Raw genomic sequence first — 20,749 nt, 5'->3', positions numbered from 1 at the left:
ATTCGGCACCATATGTGGTAATTGGTTCTACAATTGCTCTGTATACGCGAAGTTTGGTATGCATCTTTATTTTATTAGACCACAGTAATGAATTCAGTATTCGGATGCATTTTTTCCCTTGGGTTATTCGGTTTTGTACATCTATCTTAACTCTGCCATCTGCTGATATGCATCATATGCTGGAAGCATCATAATGCTTCCTAGATATTTATACTGGTTGCAGCCTTTTATGACTGCGTTTTCAAGCCTCAAATCTATGGTATTTCCTCCAATTTTTAAAAATTCTATTTTGCTTATGTTTACAGTAAGCCCCCATTTGGCATATTCCTCAAATAATTTTCGATTCATATAATTTATATCTTCCTCATCGGTTGCAACCACCACCTGATCATCTGCAAACAACAATGTATACAAAGTTTCTTGTCCCACTTCGATGCCCATAAATCTACATTTATTTCTCCAATTCCTCAATGCTTCTTGGACGTATATTTTAAAGAGTGTCGGTGACAAACAGCATCCTTGCTTTAGGCCTTTAGTGACTTTAAATTCATTTGAGGTTCTGGTTCCAATTTTTACACAACTAACTGCATTTTCGTACAATTTATATATCGCTCGGATATACGTCGAATCCAATCCGGGCCTTTCGAGGACCTTAAACATTTTCTTTAACGGGACACTATCATATGCTTTCTCAAGGTCTATAAATACCAAATGGGTCTCTCTACACGCTTTTTAATTATTTGTCGTAGGATAAATATATTATCAAGGCAGGATCTCCAGGTACGAAAGCCGCTTTGTTCTTCAATATCTTGTATCTGTCTTTCAACCCTCTTCTTTAATATTCTGCCGTACAACCGGCCCACAGAGATCGTCACACTAATACCTCTATAATTGGAACAGTCTCTTTTATTCCCTCTCTTATATATGGAGCTTATATAAGATTTATTCCAATCTTTAGGAATTTCCTGGTCTCCACACATACATTTATTGAAAAGGTCTACTATTAATTCTAAAAGTGCAGTCGGCCCATATTTAACCAGCTCTATGGGAATGTCTCCAGGCCCTGCGACTTTTCCGTTTTTAACCTCTTTTAAGGTTTCCGTCAATTCAGATATTGTTATTATAGGGATTTCCTGTCTTTCGTCTCTGTTGTCTATTAATTCCCTTATCTTTTCCCATCTGTACTCTACTCTATCCTCTTTCAGTAGTTTCGTATAATATTCTTCCCATTCATTTAACTTTATGAGAGAAATGTTGTCTTCATTTTTCCTAAACTGCTTTAATGTTTTCCAAGCTTGTGCCACTTTTGTTCCACCCATAAATCTGTCCAGTTCATCACACTTAGCCTCCCAGTTTATATTTTTCGCCTTATCCACGTCTTTTTTAACTTCTCTATTCCATTTAGCGTATATTTCTCTGTCTTGAGGATCTTTGGATTGAAACCTTATGTGATATGCTTGTTTTTTCTTGAGAACTTTCTCTTCTAGTTCCGTTGACAACCATTCAGGTTTTCCTTTTTTCCGATTTTCAACTTTTCCCAGTGCTTCATTTGCCGCTTCATGAATATATTTTTTAATTAACTCATACAGACTTTCAGGGTCTAAGTCCTTTGTTTCTATATTTTTTATTTTCTGAGCTATTCTAATTTTATATAAGAACTTTGTCGAATCTTGTTTAAAGCTTTCCAGGTTATATTTTATGTTTTCTATGGTTGTTCCTATGTCTGTTACTTCATCATTTTTGTGACTTGATTGTTCTCTCTTAAATCTCACCATTACTTTTGCAATAATCATATGGTGGTCACTTCCACATTCTGGCCCTCTAAACACCTTCACGTCCTTCGTTTTTAGTTTAGAATCTTTACGCTGAATGAAATAGTCAATTATTGATTTTTAAATTCCTGGTAGGCTGCGTCCATGTAAATTTGTGTATATTCTTATGGGGGAAGAAACCATTTAATATTTTCAAAGAATGTGCCTCGCAAAAATCTAGATAAAGAGATATGTTTTTTGTCTATAATTAAAATTTATAAAAGAAGAAAATAATTTTAATAAGCTTTATTTTATGGTCTGCAGAATTCTCTTGGGTTTATTCAAGAATTTATTGGCTGTATTACCAGTTTATTGGTTTTATGGGATATTATTCCAGAATTTATTGACTTTATTGGAGGACCTAACCACCTAATTGGGAGGCCACACAATCACCCATTGATGCCATAATTACCGCCAAATTTATTTATTGTAAAGCCACATTTTTAATAAATATGATTAGTTAAATAATTGTTTTATTTGCTATCAACTAAGGGATCATGGTTTAATTCCTAGTTGAAGCATAGACGATAAGCTCCCATGGTTGATTGAGGTATTATTTTTATAATAGTATTTCAATTCTCTTTGGTAGTATTATCAACTAAGGGATCATGGTTTAATTCCTAGTTGAAGCATAGACGATAAGCTCCCATGGTTGATTGAGGTATTATTTTTATAATAGTATTTCAATTCTCTTTGGTAGTATTATCGTTACAATATATTCATCTTCTTATGAATGTTTCCCTAAACAGTGTGTATTTTTCTAAAATTTATTATTTTTCGCGGGCAGTAATGTTTAAGTGTAAAATAGTCAAAGTTAATAAAACAATATATAAAATTCGAAGACCGTTTATTATTTTATCAGAGTAGAAAATTTAGTACTAATTCCCTAACGATTTCGGTATTTCGAGGATTTTGAATTGCTTATGGTTAGTATATTATTTATGTACAAAAATTCATATAGACCATATTCTACCAAGCGGATCAAGTGAAAAAGAAGAAAGTTTGATTTAAAAAACTAATTATCATATGAAGAACTTTTGAGACTATTACAAGAAATCGATGAGGAATGACTTTCATGAGCCAGAGAGTGAATATTTACCAGAATTATCCTCAGAATCACGACAAGAAATATGAAAATATCTACTTTACTTACTGTAGTACAAATACAGCAATTTCAATACACTTGGATTTTGCTTGGATTGCTGTTAAATATCTCAGATTTTGCCTTAGTTGAATTTTCGGCCACTTAAGTACTTTGTACTTCTTGTTTTGTTTTTAATTAGTGTTTAAATACTTTTTATGTCCCTTTTTTTGTTTAGTATACTCTAGAAAACTAATTTCAGTTAATATTATTTGCAAATCGCACCAGCGCCTCGTATGGCCTAGGCGAACAAATATGAAAATCAGCAGCTTGTGAAGCTCTAGTGGGTTCACCCCCAATCCCAGATGGATATCGTTAAAATTAAAAGTTTTTATACCAAGAAAAGTAAACAGCTCTCGGTTAAAACATATATGAAGTAGACTGGTATTCAACGTGTTAAACTTAAATATTTGTTGATATTTACTCATACATACATTATTTTGAATGCATAAACATAAAGTTTATTGTGCTACCTGTGGATTGTTCCACGGTTTTCTTATTAAAACAAGAATTGAGTAATCTTCCTTCAGCAAGATTAATGCTGAATCTTTTGTTTTCTCTTTTGATGGTTTTCTTTATAATTTATATTTGGCGAATTCCATTGTACGCGATAAAAGAAAAAACATGCTTTTCTCAGAAATGTACATTAAGTAATATAAAAGGATGTTTCTTTCAACAGCGTATATTGATTAAACACAAAAATTTCGGCATTTTTAACAAAACACTTTCCCTATAAATATGGACGCTGGGAAAAAATTGATAACTTCGTTATTTTTCTTTCTATTTTAAACCGCAAAGAGCATTTTAAGAAAACTGATACAGGGCGTATATTATTGACTCAATATAAATCATTTATTGTTTGTGGGTCTAGGAAGTAAATTGTCTAGCCAGTTTTAGCATTTTCAAGAATAACTATAATCTGCGTAAGTCTACTTGAAACAATAGACTCACAGGGATTCAGATTCAACATATGAGAGTTAGTTGCGAGATCTTAACCCTTGGGATAAAGAGGAATTTGGAGGGATCTCTTCTAAACCTGAACAGTACAAATCTAAATCTGATAAGTGAAGTGAAGTACCTTGTAGCAATACTAGTACCGAGGTTTACTTGGAATCTGCAGCTACCACCATACTTGGAACGGTGGTATCATCATTATATCGATGGTGGAATCAACAAGAGCGTTGCCTTCTTTAATGGTACTCAACCCACTCATGAAAAAGTGTGGGTTTAAAATCCGACAAGCTATATTCGATATATAATATGGTCGTAAAACCAGCAATAACACATGTATCAGTTGTATGGTGGCCAAAAGTGCAGCAAAAATACGCTATCCTCAAATTAATCAAGGTGCAAATACTTGTTTGCTTTAGCAATACAGGGTTATGAGAGGTACATTACCAGCAGATATTGAGCCCTACCGAATCTCCTTACTCTGCACATCTGCACAACAACATTAAACAAGGGAGCATCAGCTCCTACACTTCAATGCTTAGCTCTTTGAGTTGTGTACTTCATGGCCGATTACTGTGCCTCTAGCTTAATACTACCCAGCTTAATACTACCATGGGTTTAATATCTACAATACGTCTACACCAACAGAATGGCTGCCATTGCAAAACCACTTACCCAGAGAGTTCCAAAAATACTCCATCATCATCATAGTCATTAACATCTTGACATATGTGGTCCACAACAAAAGGGCTCCTGCAGGGTTGTTCCACATCTCCAACCCTATTCAAAATATACTTAGAGAAAGCCTTGACTACATGGAAAAGAAAATGCGAAGGCATGGGAGTACCGGTACGGAACGAATACCTATATACGTTAAGTTTTGCAGACGATCAAGTAGTGATTGCACAAGACCAAGACGACCTCAGCTACATGATGAAGAAACTACAAGAAGAATATACCAAGGCTGGCCTAGATATTAACCTCGCGAAAACAGAGTACCTATCTACAAGTGAAGAAGACATAGAAGATCTACAGATTGATGACAACGTAACAATCAAAGGAAAGGATAAATTCAAATACCTGGGGTTTATAATCACGAAAAAGGCAACAACAGAGGAAGAAATTACACAAAGATTAGGACAAACAAGAACAGCAATCCGACAACTTAACTCAGTATGGTGGGATAGACACCTAAATATGAAGACAAAAACGCAGATTTATAAAACATTAGTGCGAAGTATTATGACATATGGGGCCGAAAATTGGATCATAAACAAGAAAAACAGCAGTAAGATAATAGCAACAGAGATGGAATGCCTGCGAAGATGCTGCAGAGTAACAAGAATGGATAGGAGAAGTAATGACGAAATAAAGCAAAGAACATCAATAGAAACAGACATACTAACATATATAGAACAAAAAAGACTAAAGTGGTATGGACATGTAAGAAGAGCTAGCGACAGCAGATGGATAAAAAGAATAACCGAATGGAGCCCCATAGGAAGGAGGAAAAGAGGACGACCCCGAAAATCCTGGAGGAACGAAGTAGACGACGCCATGAGTAAGAGAGGACTAAACGATGGAGAATGGAACAACAGAGAGAGATGGAAACGGTTGAGCGAGGGAAGGCAGTGAATACTGTAGAATCCCTAAATATATATACATATGTGGTGTGGAGTGACAGTTTGATTAATGATCTTTCTCCATTAAATACTTAACAAGCCCTAATGATCACTACACAGAAACATCGCTAACGCTAACTCGTATCGCTTTTGCTCCAGAAATCCAGCAACTAGAGGTACAATAAAGCTTCTTCTTCTTTTGGTACCTATTCGTTTCGAATATTGGCGATCATTCTGGCTATAATCATTTTATTGGCTGATGCTTCATATAGATTAGTTTTTGTTGTGAATAATCATTTCCTCAGGTTTTTTAACCATGATATTCTTCTTCTCCCAATTCCTCGCTTTCCGAATACTTTGCCTTGAAGGATTATTTTCAGTAATCTGTATTTAGTGCCGTTTCTCATTATGTGTCCGAGATATTCTAGTATACATCACTTCTCTTTTTTCCCCATTCTTCGTAGTACAGTCTCGTTGGTTATCTTGTCCGTCCTTATATCCTTAGGATTCTTTTGTATAGCGACATCTCAAAGGCTTCACGTTTTTTCTCCATAACATCGTAGGAGCCTTACTTTTATCTCCAGATTAAGGTTGTGGCTTTTAAAGAGTTTGACCATGTTGTTGAATGCAGTCCTAGCCTTCTCTATTCTAAATTTTACTTCTTGTGAGTGATCCCATTGTTCGTTTACTATTGTTCCAAGATAAGTAAACTGTTTTACTCGGTCCACTGGTGTATTCTTGATAAGCAGATGGACGTCTCTAATTTCATTTTTGCTGATGACATAATTTCATTTTTGCTTAGTTGCTGTAAACTGTTTAAACTGTCTGCAAAAATAACGGTGTCATCTGCATGGCGGATTTTTAGGCGTTCTCCATTTAAAAGTATTTCATATTCGCAATTTTACAAGGTTTCGCTATATATTTCCTCTGAATATAGGTTGAATAATATAGGTGAAAGTATATATCCTTGTCTAATGCCTCGCAGAATCTGGATCGTTTCCATTAGTTCATCTCCAAGATTTGTTCTTATTGTGGCTGATTGGTTCCAGTATAAATTTTTTATTATACGCCGGCCGGTCTTTATAATCTATTTAGGGTTTTGTTAAAACATCCATCATTTTTCGGTGTTGAACTGTGTCAAATTATTTTCGGTAGTCCACAAAGCAGGTGTAGATATCGCAAGTCATGTCTCTGCATCTTTGGAATAATACCTGTAGACTAAACAGTGCATCTCTTTTACCTACGTCTTTCATGAATTCAAACTGTGTGTCTTGTATTCTCTCTTCGCATAGCTTGTATATTCTGCGATGTATAATTTTAAGAACAAGTTTTAGTGTATGGCTCATTAGGCTTATTAGCCTATATTCTCTGCACTTTTTCGCTCCCTGTTTCTTTGGTAACGTAATAAATTCTGAAATTAGCCAATCTTTTGGAATATTGCCTGTGTCATAGATATTATTGAATATTTTACGTAGTATTCTTACAGATCCATCATCAAGAAGTTTAAGAAATTCAGACTGTACTCCGTCTGGTCCTGGAGCTCCCCCTTCTTTTAGTGATATTATGGCTGCTCTTATTTCCGCCACTAGTATAGGCGGTCCTGTTTCCGTAGGTATTGGGGACGGGTTCTCCCTCTCATCAAAAAATAAATTTGTTATGTAATTTTTCCAGGTGTTATCTTTGTCCACGATTACCTCTCCGTTGTCATTAACAAGTTTACTTACTCTTCTGTTTTTACATTTGCCTGTAATTTCTCTTACCTGTTTATGCACGTTGAAGTCGTCGTATTTACTTTGTAGAATTTATATTTCTTGGTATTTTTTCTCCAGTTCTTTCTGTTTGGCTTCTCTGATTTTTCTCTGTATATCTTGTAATGTTTTATCCATAGAGTTATTGTTCTTGTTTTTCCTTCTTTCTTCCATCAGCTGCAGAATCTCTGTCGTCATCCATGTCTTATTCTTACCTTCTTCGTTCTTTATAAAATTGTCTTGAATGTCGTCTATCGTTTTATTAAGGGATTCTATCTTCTCTTCTTCCGTTGTATTATCGATTTCTTTTATTTTACTACATTTCAGTTTTCTCATGTCATGTTTTTTTACAGTTTTTTGGCGTGTTTTGTTTAACTTGGTTCTATACACGCCCACTAAAGGATTGTGGTCAGATTGAATATCAGCGCCTGGGTAGGTTTTAACAGTGTTGAAACTATTTTGATATCTTTTGTTAAAAGTATATAGTCTATTTGGTTTCTTATAATAACGTCTTCTCCGTTGTCTCTAGGTGATTTCCACGTATACAGGCGTCTAGGTGGTAGTTTGTAAAATGTGTTTGGCACGATTGTCATATTCAGCTGCAAAGATATTCATTGTTTCTCCTCGTTGATTTCTCTATCCTAATCCATAAGGACCAATATGTTGACCTTATTTTCCGTTACCTATTTTAGTATTGAAATCTCCCATGACTGTAAGGAGTTCATGTCTCGGTATATCCCTTATAAGGTTGCTTATTTATTTGTAAAATTCTGATATTTCCTCATCACTGTGGTCTGTTGTGGGTGCATAAACTTGTATAATGTTAGTGTTCATCGGTGAAGTATTTATTTGCAACAAGAGGATTCTATCGTTCACTGGTATGAAGTTGTTGACATCTTGGGCTATAATTTTGTGTGATAATTGCGACTCTATTTTCATATTTACCATTTTTTGATCCTGAATAGTATACTCTGCATTCTTGTATCTCACAATAACTTGAGTCAGGCCACCTCGTTTCGCTTGTGCCCATTTTGCCATTTTCATGCGTTCCATTTCTTAGCCATAGTCCTAACGTTCCAAGTGGATATTCTCTTCAGACAATTCGTGTCGATTTTTCTTATAGGTGTGTAATTGGACATTTCACAAGGATTTTGCATATTGACAATAAAGTTGAGGTCTAACAATTTCCAAATGCACACCCAGTGTGTAGTGTGTAGTAGAACAGGCAGAGCGACAGGCCCAACCCAATAATGAGCAACATACCATACATGCACCCCAGAAACTCCACCAGGTTTTGACCTCCCTTGAAAATCATGGCCAACCCTCAAAAACCTGCCGGTGCTGCCGAATGTGACTGTGGCGCCGAAAGACAATAATTGTTAAATTATAAAGCTTGTGTACTTAATAGCCATACGCTAAATAAATAAATAAATACATCAGGATATAGCAATATTATAAATACAATAATTGGGGAAGCCGTATAGGTGACTTCTGACCATATGGTACCTAAATATAGGCACAAAGTACATTTAGAGTACCAGAGTACCAGACTACAGGGTTAAACCTGTTACACAGACAGGTCTAAAACTGCAGAAGGAGGGGTGCAGACATTTATAGTAGTGGTGGAAATGTGCATTTATATTCCACTAGAAAAATATATCTTTGTATTCCAGACAAAAATGTATCCCATTGTGCATTGTGCAAGATAAATCAACAGAAAGGCTTTAGAACTTAAGCCTATCAACATATGCACAGATAATGAAATGGTTATAGGGGCTCTAAGGAGTCCCAATGTAGTCTCTAGATTAGTGTGAGAATACCTATAAGAGCTCGACAGACCGGCAGAGCACAACAGTGTCATACTTGTATGCGTTCCAGGTCATAAATCGGGGAATACACAGCAATGAAGAACTGTTGAAACTGATACAACAGGATCATCTACAAAATACTTCATAAAAAGTTCATAGCTGGCCTTAGGAAAGCCAAAAGCAGGACCTGATGAGAGTCTGGATCCACGTACAACATAACTATCACTGGGAAAGTATATAAGATCAAGCACAAAATGTAGTATATTGGACGGATATGTGCTAATAGGCCTAGGTATAAACAAATCAGTTCAGAATCATAACAGGCTTCCTAACTGGAAAGGCGGCAGTCAAGAGACACTATATTCCTTAATGCTGAAATTGCCTCAACGACTCAACGCAATCTAATCTAATATTAATAACAATTGTTTCCTTTCACCTTGGTGGCTTTTCGTAATATTTTCTTTACTATAATGTTTAACTTTTTGTAGTTGACATTATAAACGAACATTCCTTTAGTTTTGAAACTTGTATTGAAGTAGAAAGTTTCTATTTCAAAAAGACAGCAATTTATAAATTAACTCATGTTTGTTTGCAGAGTGCACTCCAACTTATACACACAGAATATGTTTTTACTTTAAAACTAGCTCAATTATATATTATTAGTCTATTTTATCCAGCTAGGAGATATTTGTATATAATTATGCGTAATGTTGTCTTTCAATTTACTGATATGATTACAATGTTAAAATTATTTTAGTTTCTTTTTTTGGTAACTATGCTTCCTACAATAATGGAAAAACTACAGCAAAACTATATTCTTGTCTTTTTATTTAGATGCTCCACATTTTCAAATTTTCATTCTCAGTTATAAGTGTAAACTGTCCGTAATTTTATAACTTTTATTATTGGTAACTATGAGAATTTACCGCTATTGCAAAAAATCTTAGATTACATAATTCCCATTCATTGCAAAAACACATTTTCTCTTCTTAATAGATGATTAAAAAGTGAAAATTAAACTAGAATTAGTCACTTTTTTTCTTTAATCTAGAACTCAATTTTGACGTCATTCAAAATTCGTTGATTTACCATCTAGTCCCTAGCTTCGCTTGGGATAAGAATTGACCAGGAACAAACAAAGCAAACAAGAGGGACCAAATGACCTTACTAATTTGAAAGCTATATAAGACTGGATCCCGTTGTAGGCTATTCTTCCGAAGATGAAGGGAACTCCCGGAGAAGCCAACGATAAATTTCAGGCAACACCAGTATTTATTCGTGATCATTTAAATATAGTTGATTTGAAAACGTACGATACAACATTTACACCACCAGGAGGAAAAAATATAAGAAACAACCCGAAAAAAGCACACCATCCGAAAGCAAAATCGAGGATGTGACGTTCATAAGGTTGCGGCAGTAGTAACAGGATTCCCAGAAGGCAAGATGGTTGTGGATAAGCTTAAGGCAGTCCAAAACCCTATCTTGGTGGCTAATAAAGAAATTCTTTAAGCAGAACCTCAGGCTCGCTTCCTGAAGAGTAGCCACAGGGCGGGCTTTATCGAACTTAACTGTGCGGATGACAAAAGTGCGAGGTGGCCAAAGGAGGTGATTCCAACCCTGAGGCCTTGGGAGAACGCATCTCTCAAGGCTTTGGAGGGGGAAGATATACTCAAGCTGCACTCATGCATTGTCTTCGTACAGGATGAAGATGGAGTACGTCTTGAGTCCAAAAGGATCCTTAATAGACTATGGATAAGTAACTACGGGCTCAGGACACATCTATGGGAAGTCTAAGTAAGCAAACCATCAAACAAGGGGGTTTTACGGACCTTCTTAATAGATTGTTAGAAGAGTGGAACAAAAAGGCATTGATAATGCCCTCCTGCAGAAGCCCTGGCGGATAGGCGAGAAGATTTCTGGCTTATCAACCAAACAATGTAAGGATTTACTACACACTTAAAGCTATAAGGGCAAGGTCGTGCAGAATTCACAGTAATAGAGTAGATTGTACACTAATCCCGGTGCTCTGCACGGATGATATTGTTACAGGTATTCTAATTATACTCAGGGAAGTAGGAGAAAATAAACTGGTGGTGTGTTCAGTCTACTTTCCGGATGATGAGGCTCTAGTTCCACCAAGAATTATAAGCGATATGGTTGCACATTGCCTAGATAAAGGATAACAGCTAATTACAGGATGTGATACCAACGCACACCACATCATATTGAGCAGCACCAACATTAACGCAAATAATGAGTCCATTTTAAATTGGATCCTATCTTAAGGTTTAATTATATCCAATATAGGAAACAAACCAACTTTTTTCACTAGAGCACGCAAAGAAGTGTTAGATTAAAACTCATATTCGGATCACAGACATATATGATTTGACCCAAATTTATTTTCATCGGAAATGAAATACAAAAATACAAAATACAAAGAGCAAGGAAGATTACGGGCAGTAATACAGTCTGGTGGAACAACGGCTTAAAGATGCTACGGGCAGAAGTCCGAAGCCAAAAGCAATCAAGACTGGGATGCATAAGATAACTCTATACAATGGAATTCGCAAAGCCAAAAAAAATTGAAGAGAGTTTTGGGAGGAGATTACAGATATCCCTGCCTTGTCTCTAATCCATAAAGTCCTGGCAAAGGATGGTTCTACCATTAAAGAACTAGGTTTCCTTAAGAAAGCTAATTGCAAATTTACGACCAAGGAGGAAATTCTTAGAGAACTCTTAAACAGGCACTTTCCGACCTCAACAATTCTGAATGATGCAGATAGGCAAACCAACATAGACCAAAGGCCGACTAGGCTAAGTTCTATAGATTGAGAAATAGCCACAGCAATCACAATACCAAGCAGAATTATAGGGGCTACAAATAATTCAGGCATGTAAGTTTCCACGGACAGATAGGATATATCCAATGCTTTTGTATATGGAATTCGAGGTATTGATACCACACATATGCAAGATCCTTAAAGCCAATTAGTTTAGCTTGGGGAGTGGTACCGAAAATATCGCATATACTTGCCTAAGGTAGGTAAATTATCAGACCTAACACCAAAGTTATATAGACCAATAAGACTACCGTCTAAAAAATCTGTCCACCAAACACTTTTACTGTTTCGGATACGCTGACGATATTGCAATAGTCGTCAGGGGCAAATTCGCTCAGGTTGTACTTAGGAGAATGCAAGCAGCCCTAAATATAGTTTATAACTGGTGTAAACAAAAGAGACTGACAGTCAATGTTCAAAAAACACAAATAAACTTCACAAAAAAGACAGCATTACAAGGTCTAAAACCTCCAATGCTGGGAGAAACAGATTCCATTTCCAAAGAAACAAAGTATAAAGTAGAAAGGGATATATTTTGATCATAGGCTTACATGGAATCCTCATGAAAACCACACAAAAAGCTACTATTTCCTGGGGCAGATGTCGAAGGATATGTGGTAAAAATTGGGGGCTCAACACCAAAATGACCCTTTAGTTATATACAAGGGTTATTAGACCAATGACAACCTATGGGTCTGTGACGTGGTGGACAAAGACGCAGCAAGTGGGAGCAATAAGGATGCTAAGTAATACACAAAGGCTAGTATATTACGGGGGCCATAAAAATAACTCCTACAACGGCGTTGGAAGTCCCGCTGAATCTGCCAGATCAGTGATGCACATATTAATACATAGTCAGCAAGACATTAGACATGGTCATAGTGCTAATAATAGTAAGCTAATCGAGGAGCTAAAAGCAGATATCGTAATGGGGCAACTCATCGATGCAACAGCTACGAGATATAGGTTTGACAATAAATTCGCCGGTAGGGACAAAGCAAGCGATACATTTCCTGGTAAGTCTATCTAAGAATGCCACAATTTTCCAGGCGGAAATAACAGCAGTCCATTGCGTGTAAGGAATAGAAAGGCAAAAAAGAACGCTCAATTGCCGTTTACACAGATACCAGGCAGCGCTTAAGACACTCAATTCTGTAGAGGTTAATTCTAAGCTAGTATAGGATTGTGTGTATATCCTCCCTATACTCACGTATGGTTCACAGACGTGGACGTAGGAGAACATGCTGCCAAATTCAAATGGAGTTTCGCAGGACACAATGCCCGACCGAAGGAAAAAAGATGCAACCACGAAATACAACAATGGAGACCATGGTTAGGAAAGAGAAGCAGAGGAAGACCACAAAGGAGATGGGCTGATGACATTAAGAAGATCGGAGGACACAACTGGAAGCAAGTGGCGCAAAATAGAAAACACTGGATTGATTTGAGGGAGGCCTATGTCCAAAGCTAGATTACTTAAGGCAAAAGAAGAAAATGGGATTTTGTGGGTGCCCTAAATAAACTAGGAGACCGTAGCAAGGTTACGGTAGCCTCGATATAAGGCACGAGGGTCATAAGGGCCATGAAAAAGCAGATGAAATGGCCAAACAAGGCTCACTAATGCCATTCATTGGACCGAAACCCTTCTGCGGCGTTGCAAAGGCAGTAACATGAACGGCTACATGAAAGCGGGTAGCACACAAATCTCTGGAATGGTGGAGGAATTCACTATAGAACATTCGCTAAAATTTATATCAGACCTAATAAGCAAAGAGAGGGAAACAGTCGAAGCTATAGTAGGTCTGTTAACAGAGCACTGTAACCTGAATAGGCAATTAAAGTAGATGGGATTGGCAGATGATGATCTATGCAGATTCTGTTACCTAGAGGAAGAAACAGCAGAGCACATTTATGTCTGTGCGATAGCCTGGCAAATGTGCGGCTTTTTACATTAGGCGAAGAAAACACACCGGCAAAGAGCTACATGGAAGGGTCACTCTCGAAACTATGAGACATTTTAAAAAGAGCTAGGGTAGATAATGTAATTTAGGAATACAGGACCACAATGGATCTAAAAAGATGGCAATGGAATAGGCCAAATGCCATCTCATTAAATATATCTTCCTATTTAGTGTTAAATGTAAATAATGTACGTCCTAAGATAAAAAACAAAAACAAAAAAAAATCAAAAAATATTAGCAATATTTGTGAAAAAAATATTAGTTCTAAATCGTTCTAAAAATAGCAGTTGTAATTGTAAATATTATAATTTCTAAAATACAAATCAAAATAAATAAAACAGTTATTGTTAAAAAAAAGTATTAAAAAAACAAAAACAAAAACAAAAACTATTATAGGTAGTTTTGAAAAAAATATGAGTTGTAGTTCTAAAAAAAAGTAGTAGTAAAAATAGCTAAATTAAAAAAAGTGGTGTTAATTGTAAATATTACAAATTCTAAGATTCTAGGATGTGTTTACACTTTGTAGTCTTTAACGAAATAGGTTGAGGAGGGGAGAATGGTTTGTCTCAAGTTGGTCATTCAGAATTATATCTGTGTATTTTAATTTGTTAATCTCCATAGATTCTAATAAAGGTAGCTTAATATGGATGTGAAGAATTTGAAATTCGTCATTAAAAGAATGATTATGATTTAAAAGGTGAAGTGCGCATGTAGAATCTATTTTTCTAGTGGTAGTGGTATATATCTATATATACCACTGTGTGAGTGCTTTTTATTATATTTGCCTAAGTTGTTGTTTGTTCTAAAAATGGTGTTATTCCTTTCTTTTTTATGTGTTTGGCTATTCGAGCAGAAAAGGTACTAGGTTTTTTCTCTGGTGGTCTTGTGTAGTTTTTAATTTAAAACCTGATAAAATTGTTTGTTCGTTGTACCTCTTGTTTACTGCTATTTGCTTAATGATATTTAATTCTGTCTCAAAGTTGTATTTTGACATCGGAATTTCTGTTAATCTATGTAACATGCTATGATAGGCTGCCAGTTTATGTTGTGTAGGATGGGATGATGAATTGTGTATAGTCGTATCAGTATCGGTAGGTTTATGAAATACGGAGAACTCATGTTTGTTTTAAGTCTGATAATTTTTAAATCTAAAAAAATTATGAATTAATTTTGTTCTGTTTCTATTGTAAATTCAATATGACTCTGGAGTAAATTAATATACGATAAAAATTGGTCAAGTTGCCTGAAATTGGTCAAGTTGCCTGTTAGTTCCTGTAAAACATCCCATCCCTTGTGTAAAATGTTCCCATCCTACACAACATAAACTGGCAGCCTATCATAGCATGTTACATAGATTAACAGAAATTCCGATGTCAAAATACAACTTCGAGACAGAATTAAATATCATTAAGCAAATAGCAGTAAACAATAGGTACAACGAACAAACAATTTTATCAAACAGATTTTAAATCAAAAACTACACAAGAAAGCTCTGAAATTAGTATTTCCACTACCAGAGAAAAAACCCAGTACCTTCTGCTCGATTACATATACAGGCAAAATATCCACAAAAATAGCCAAACATAAAAAAGAAAGGACTAACACCAGCTTTTAGAACAAACAACAACTTAGGCAAATACACTACTTAAGTTAATTAAGTTACTTAAGTTAAAGTAGTAAGTTACTCTAGAAGAGAAAATAAGGTTGATTTTAATTATGTAATTCAGGGGTCAGATCTTGAAAAATGTAATAGCATTAAAGATTTAGGAGTTATATTTGATTCAAAATTAACCTTTAACAACCATATTGAGCAGAAAGTATCCGATGCTATGAAAATGTACGGTTTTATCATCAGAAACTGTAGAAATTTTAGCGATATAAGACCGATTAAACTGCTGTATCTATCGCTGGTGCGAACAAAACTAGAATATTGCAGCTTAATTTGGTATCCCATTTATAAATGTTATATGCAACAGATTGAAAAGGTACAACGGAAACTTTTAAAATATTTAGCTTTTAAGGTTGATGGAGAATATCCTGTCCATGGTTATGATTACGATTTGTTATGTAACAGGTTTAATATTGTAAGTTTAGAGTTAAGAAGAATTATATTTTCGGTTTCATTTTTATATAAGTTGTTACACAACTGTATTGACTGCAGTGATATATTAGGTCAAATTAGATTTAATGTGCCAAGAATTACTTCCAGGTCGACTATAGTGTTTACTTGTCCACGTGCGAGAACAAATATGTTACTGAAGTCACCAATTTATATTATGTGCAATAATTATAACAAAATATGCAACCATTGTGATATTTTCTCATGCTCAATTAATCATCTGGTTGATACCGCACTGGTTTATGGAGTACATTAGATTGTTAATTTTTTTTGTGTATTTTTTTTATTTCTTATATACGTAGTGATTTGTTTAATTTATATTGTTCTCACTCTTTATTTTGTTTTTCACCTACTTATTTTTTGCACTTATTTTTTTTACTTGATATTTTTGTATCACCTACTAATGATTGTATACTAATTAAAAATGTATCTTAAATTTTTACCCTAGAAATGGGAAACTGTTGGGTAATAAAGCTATTATTTATTTATTTATTTATTTATTTATTTAACAATTAAAGTGGATAATTTTAAAATTCCTAAAATTAGCATATAAAACTATTTTTAAAATAATTGCCTGTACTATACTCTATATGCTATCTTTATTGCCAATATTTTTTGTATGCGGTTTTTTTCTCCCTATTCTTATCGGCCCTTATCTCGTACAAAGAGAGACATGTTGTTCCAAACATGAATATATCATTCGTATAAAAGTACTTGTATTGGCTTTACCAGTTGTCAATAAGTCAAAAAATCTATTTATCACAAAAACATTATGCCGCAATGACGTTTAGAACTAGTGCAGAGGTTGCTATGAGACTAAATGTGTCGCAAAGTGTGATAAGTAGTCGTGCATGGAATCGGTATGTAGCAACTAGATATCTGCAACATACAGGCATGGAGGCAAGAAGAAACCCAACATTCACGGCTTCCAGAATTAACAGTATCTTCAGGCATGCTACTGGACGAGCGATTTCTAGTCAAACTGTCAGAAGACGGTTACATGTATCCAATTAAAGGGCTAGACGGCGCGCTACCCATCCACGACTAACTAGGGAGCAGCGTGCATGCAGATATCGCTGGGCGATGGAACATTATCAGTGGAATTTCGAAAATTGGAGGAATTGTCTCTTTACTGACGAGTCCAGACGAATGATGGCAGAATATTGGCGTGGAGGGAAAGAGGATAGCGTTACAATGAAAATCTGAGAGTCCCAACCACTCTTTTTGGAGGTGGATCCGTTTGCGTGTGGAGAGGCATATGTTTTGACGGTCGCACGGACTTAGTCGTCTTAATAAATGAGACAATGACTGCTACACGATATCGAGACAGAGTCATAGTACCAATAGTTGTTCCATTTTTTGGTGCAATAGGCGAACAATTTGTTCTGATTGATGATAATGCTCGCCCTCTCCGTGCGAGAATTGTCAACGAGGGTATAGAAACTCATGGCATTACAAGAATGGAGTGGCCAGTTCATCAATAATTTAATAAGAGATCTTGCAAATAGAGTTAGAGCACTAAGGCGACACAGAGGTGGACCCACACACTATTAATTATTCTTTTCGGGATATTAGAAATTGAGCAGGAATAGAAATTTTAGGTTGTTAATTTTACAATTTTTGTTTATTTTCTATTTTTTTTTTTCTTAAAGAATTTCTATCTTTCGGTTCATCTGTATGAAAATACGAAGTAAAAATAAATCTAAAGAGCCAAAATAAAAAGCACTTACACAGTGGTGTATAAAAACTTAAATGTGGCGACTGCCCAAAAACTTACATCGGTCAAACTGGTAGAACTTTTAACAAACGTATCATCATCATCATTTTGGCTTTACAACCCTGTGTGGGTCCTAGCCTCCTCAAGAATTTTTCTCCAGTCGTCCCTATCCATCGCCTTCCTCCGCCAAGCACGTATTTCCATATTTCTCATGTCTTCATCGATGTTATCTAGGAATCTTGTTTTGGGTCTTCCTCTTCTTCTTTGACCAATAGGTCTATCAAGGAGCGTTTTTCCGGCTGGGTCGGTTTGCTCCATCCGCATTACATGGCCTACCCGCCTCAGACGTCCTATCTTTATGTGTTTTACGATATCTGGTTCCTGGTATATCCTATAGAGTTCGAAGTTATATCGTCTTCTCCAGACACCATTTTCATTTACCGCTCCATAGATGTGCCTTAGTATTTTTCTTTCGAAACATCCTAACATGTTTTCATTGCTTTTTGTTAAAGTCCAGGTTTCTGAACCATATGTTAGGACTGGGCGTATTATTGTTTTGTAGAGTTTTACTTTTGTATTTCTTGATATAACTGTAGATTTAAAAAGGAGATTAAGCCCAAAATAGCATCTATTAGCGGTGCAAATTCTGCGGTTTATCTCTGCGGTAGTGTCATTTTCAGAATTGACGAGCGTTCCCAGGTATACAAATTCGTTAACTGCTTCGATGACGTCATTTTCTATAACAAGTGGCCGTATTTTTGTGCTGCGTACCTATTTTCATGTATTTTGTTTTATTGGTGTTTATTATTAAACCCATTTTTGTAGCCACTTCCTTTAATGCTACGTACGCCTCTCGTGCTGCGTTTTCCGTTCTCCCAACAATATTGATATCATCAGCATATGCTAAGATTTGCACAGATTTGTTATATATTGAACCAGTAGTTGTGATTTGTGACGTACGTATTACTTTTTCCAGAGCTAGATTGAATAGTATACAGGAGAGTGGGTCTCCCTGACGTCTCCCTTAACAAACGTATAGCAGAACATAAAAGGGCTTTCGATAATAGAAAAACAGATTCTACATACGCACTTCACCTTCTAGATCATAATCATTCTTTTAATGACGAATTTGAAGAGTGGCGAAAAATGGGAGAGACCTATGTCCAGCAGTGGACAGAACAGGTTGCATGATGATGATGAATGACGAATTTAAAATTATTCACATCCAAAATAAAGGCCTTAAGCTATCTTTATTAGAATCTATGGTAATTAACAAATTAAACAACACACACATAATTCTGAATAACCAACTTGAGACAAACAGTTCTCCCCTCCTCAACCTATTCCGTTAAAGACTATAAAATGTAAACACATACCAAAAATAGATCAATTGAGAAAGGCACTCTGCCGAAACAGCTGTAGTGATAAGATTTGTCAACTGATAGTCTTGCACAAACATTTGTATAAACGTATGGCGGTTATACCAGTAAGAGTAATTTAGATGTCATCCAGCGATTCAAAATATCGTTCGAAAAACCATTGTCAACGCTACTTGGGAATTCAGGAACAGTTGTCTTTGTAAATTATTGAAAATGGATATTATATTATTAATATTATTAAAATATCGGGATGTGAAATGTGTAGAGAAAATCACAAAATGAATGCAAAACATCCTTGAACATATAGAATCCCAACTAGGTGGAGACTTAATACAGGTGTGCCCATGTGTAAGAAGGTATCATCACAAGAATGTGACGCCATGGAAAAATCAAATAAATATAAAATATACAATCTTACTAAGTTAATAGTTACAATATAATACTCACAAATTCTTAATGTTCAAAACAATAGCAGAAAACAGCATACCTGTAACAAAAAAAAACTTTAAATATATTGCATAGAAAATGTAGAAGATAAAGAGAAAGTATGTAGATACCAGATCTACTAGTAGAAGTCCGTTCCAGATCGGGATGAATAAGTAGAATTAATCAATAGCAAATAATACAGGAACACATTTGTGTTTCCTTATTCAAAATAAACACTATATTAAGTAAATGGTCCATATTGATGTACTACACATAAACATTGCATTTATTTATGACATATATCGGGGAGTTTATGGGGCTACCTTACTTTCTAACCTTTTTTTGTTTTGTGTTTGAGGATCAAATTTAAAGTAACTGTGTGTTAGTAAAGTAAAGTAGTGTGATCATAGAAAGACTTTAAAACAGGGAAGACTGTCATGTGTTGTATTACTTTCTAATTAATCTGTATACTAGAATAAAAAATAAACAAAAGAAATGAGCGTTAATATGTATTTTAACTTTATAATAAATTCATACAAACTAATACTATATTTAATACTGGTAACAATTGGGAATAATTATGCACACACTTCTCATAGCGTTGAGTTCATCTGCCGATATGTTTTGGCTAAGTTGGATTATCTTTTCCTTCAGTTCCTCCAAGTTGGTGGCTCGTTCGAACTCATGCCTGTACAATTTCGTTTTTAGCATCCCCCAAAAATAAAAATCTGGAGGAGCTAAGTCGGGTGACCGTGGGGGCCATTTTATTGTACCGTCTGTACTAATGACACGTTCAGCAAAAATTAACGCTAAATAGTCTCTAACGGCTTTTGCATTATGTGCAGGACATCCGTCTTGTTGAAACCAAATTTCGTTGAAGTTAATTTGAAGACGTTGGGGTGCAAATTTGATTTTGCAGTAATTGGAGATATTTGACTGCGTTTAAATTGCCTTCAATGACAAAAGGACCAATAATATGGTCTCCCAAAATTCTAGTCCAAACATTCAACTTTTGTGGATACTGCGTACGCACAGACACACTCAAATGCTTATCCTCCTGAGAACAATAACGTACAACGGATGGATTATGTTTCTTGTGAATTGTGAAGGAGGACTCATCTGTAAACAAAATATTTTTAAAAAAATTATTATTTGCAAGGCATCTCTCCATCATAATTTCACAAAATTGTATCCGTTTAAATTGATCAGGAAATATTTCT

The 20,749-nt window shown here is 35.4% G+C and overlaps 1 protein-coding gene across 4 annotated transcripts in view; it reads right to left on the bottom strand.

The window, feature by feature from the left end:
• PlexB (plexin B) overlaps positions 1–20,749 on the bottom strand; it is a 560,952-nt gene that overhangs the window by 116,120 nt on the left and 424,083 nt on the right. Inside the window, exon 1 of one of the 4 annotated variants that reach the window (XM_072546631.1) lies at positions 19,551–19,574. The exons of the other annotated variants lie outside the window; for them this stretch is intronic. The gene's annotated coding sequence lies outside the window, so the exon portion shown is untranslated. Of the gene's footprint in view, positions 1–19,550; positions 19,575–20,749 lie in introns of those variants that run through there. 4 annotated transcript variants of the gene reach the window in all.

The sequence above is a fragment of the Diabrotica undecimpunctata genome, chromosome 10 (genome assembly GCF_040954645.1).
Source record: "Diabrotica undecimpunctata isolate CICGRU chromosome 10, icDiaUnde3, whole genome shotgun sequence".
NCBI classification, from domain to species: Eukaryota; Metazoa; Arthropoda; class Insecta; order Coleoptera; family Chrysomelidae; genus Diabrotica; species Diabrotica undecimpunctata.
This window is presented reverse-complemented; position numbering and strand designations above follow the sequence as displayed.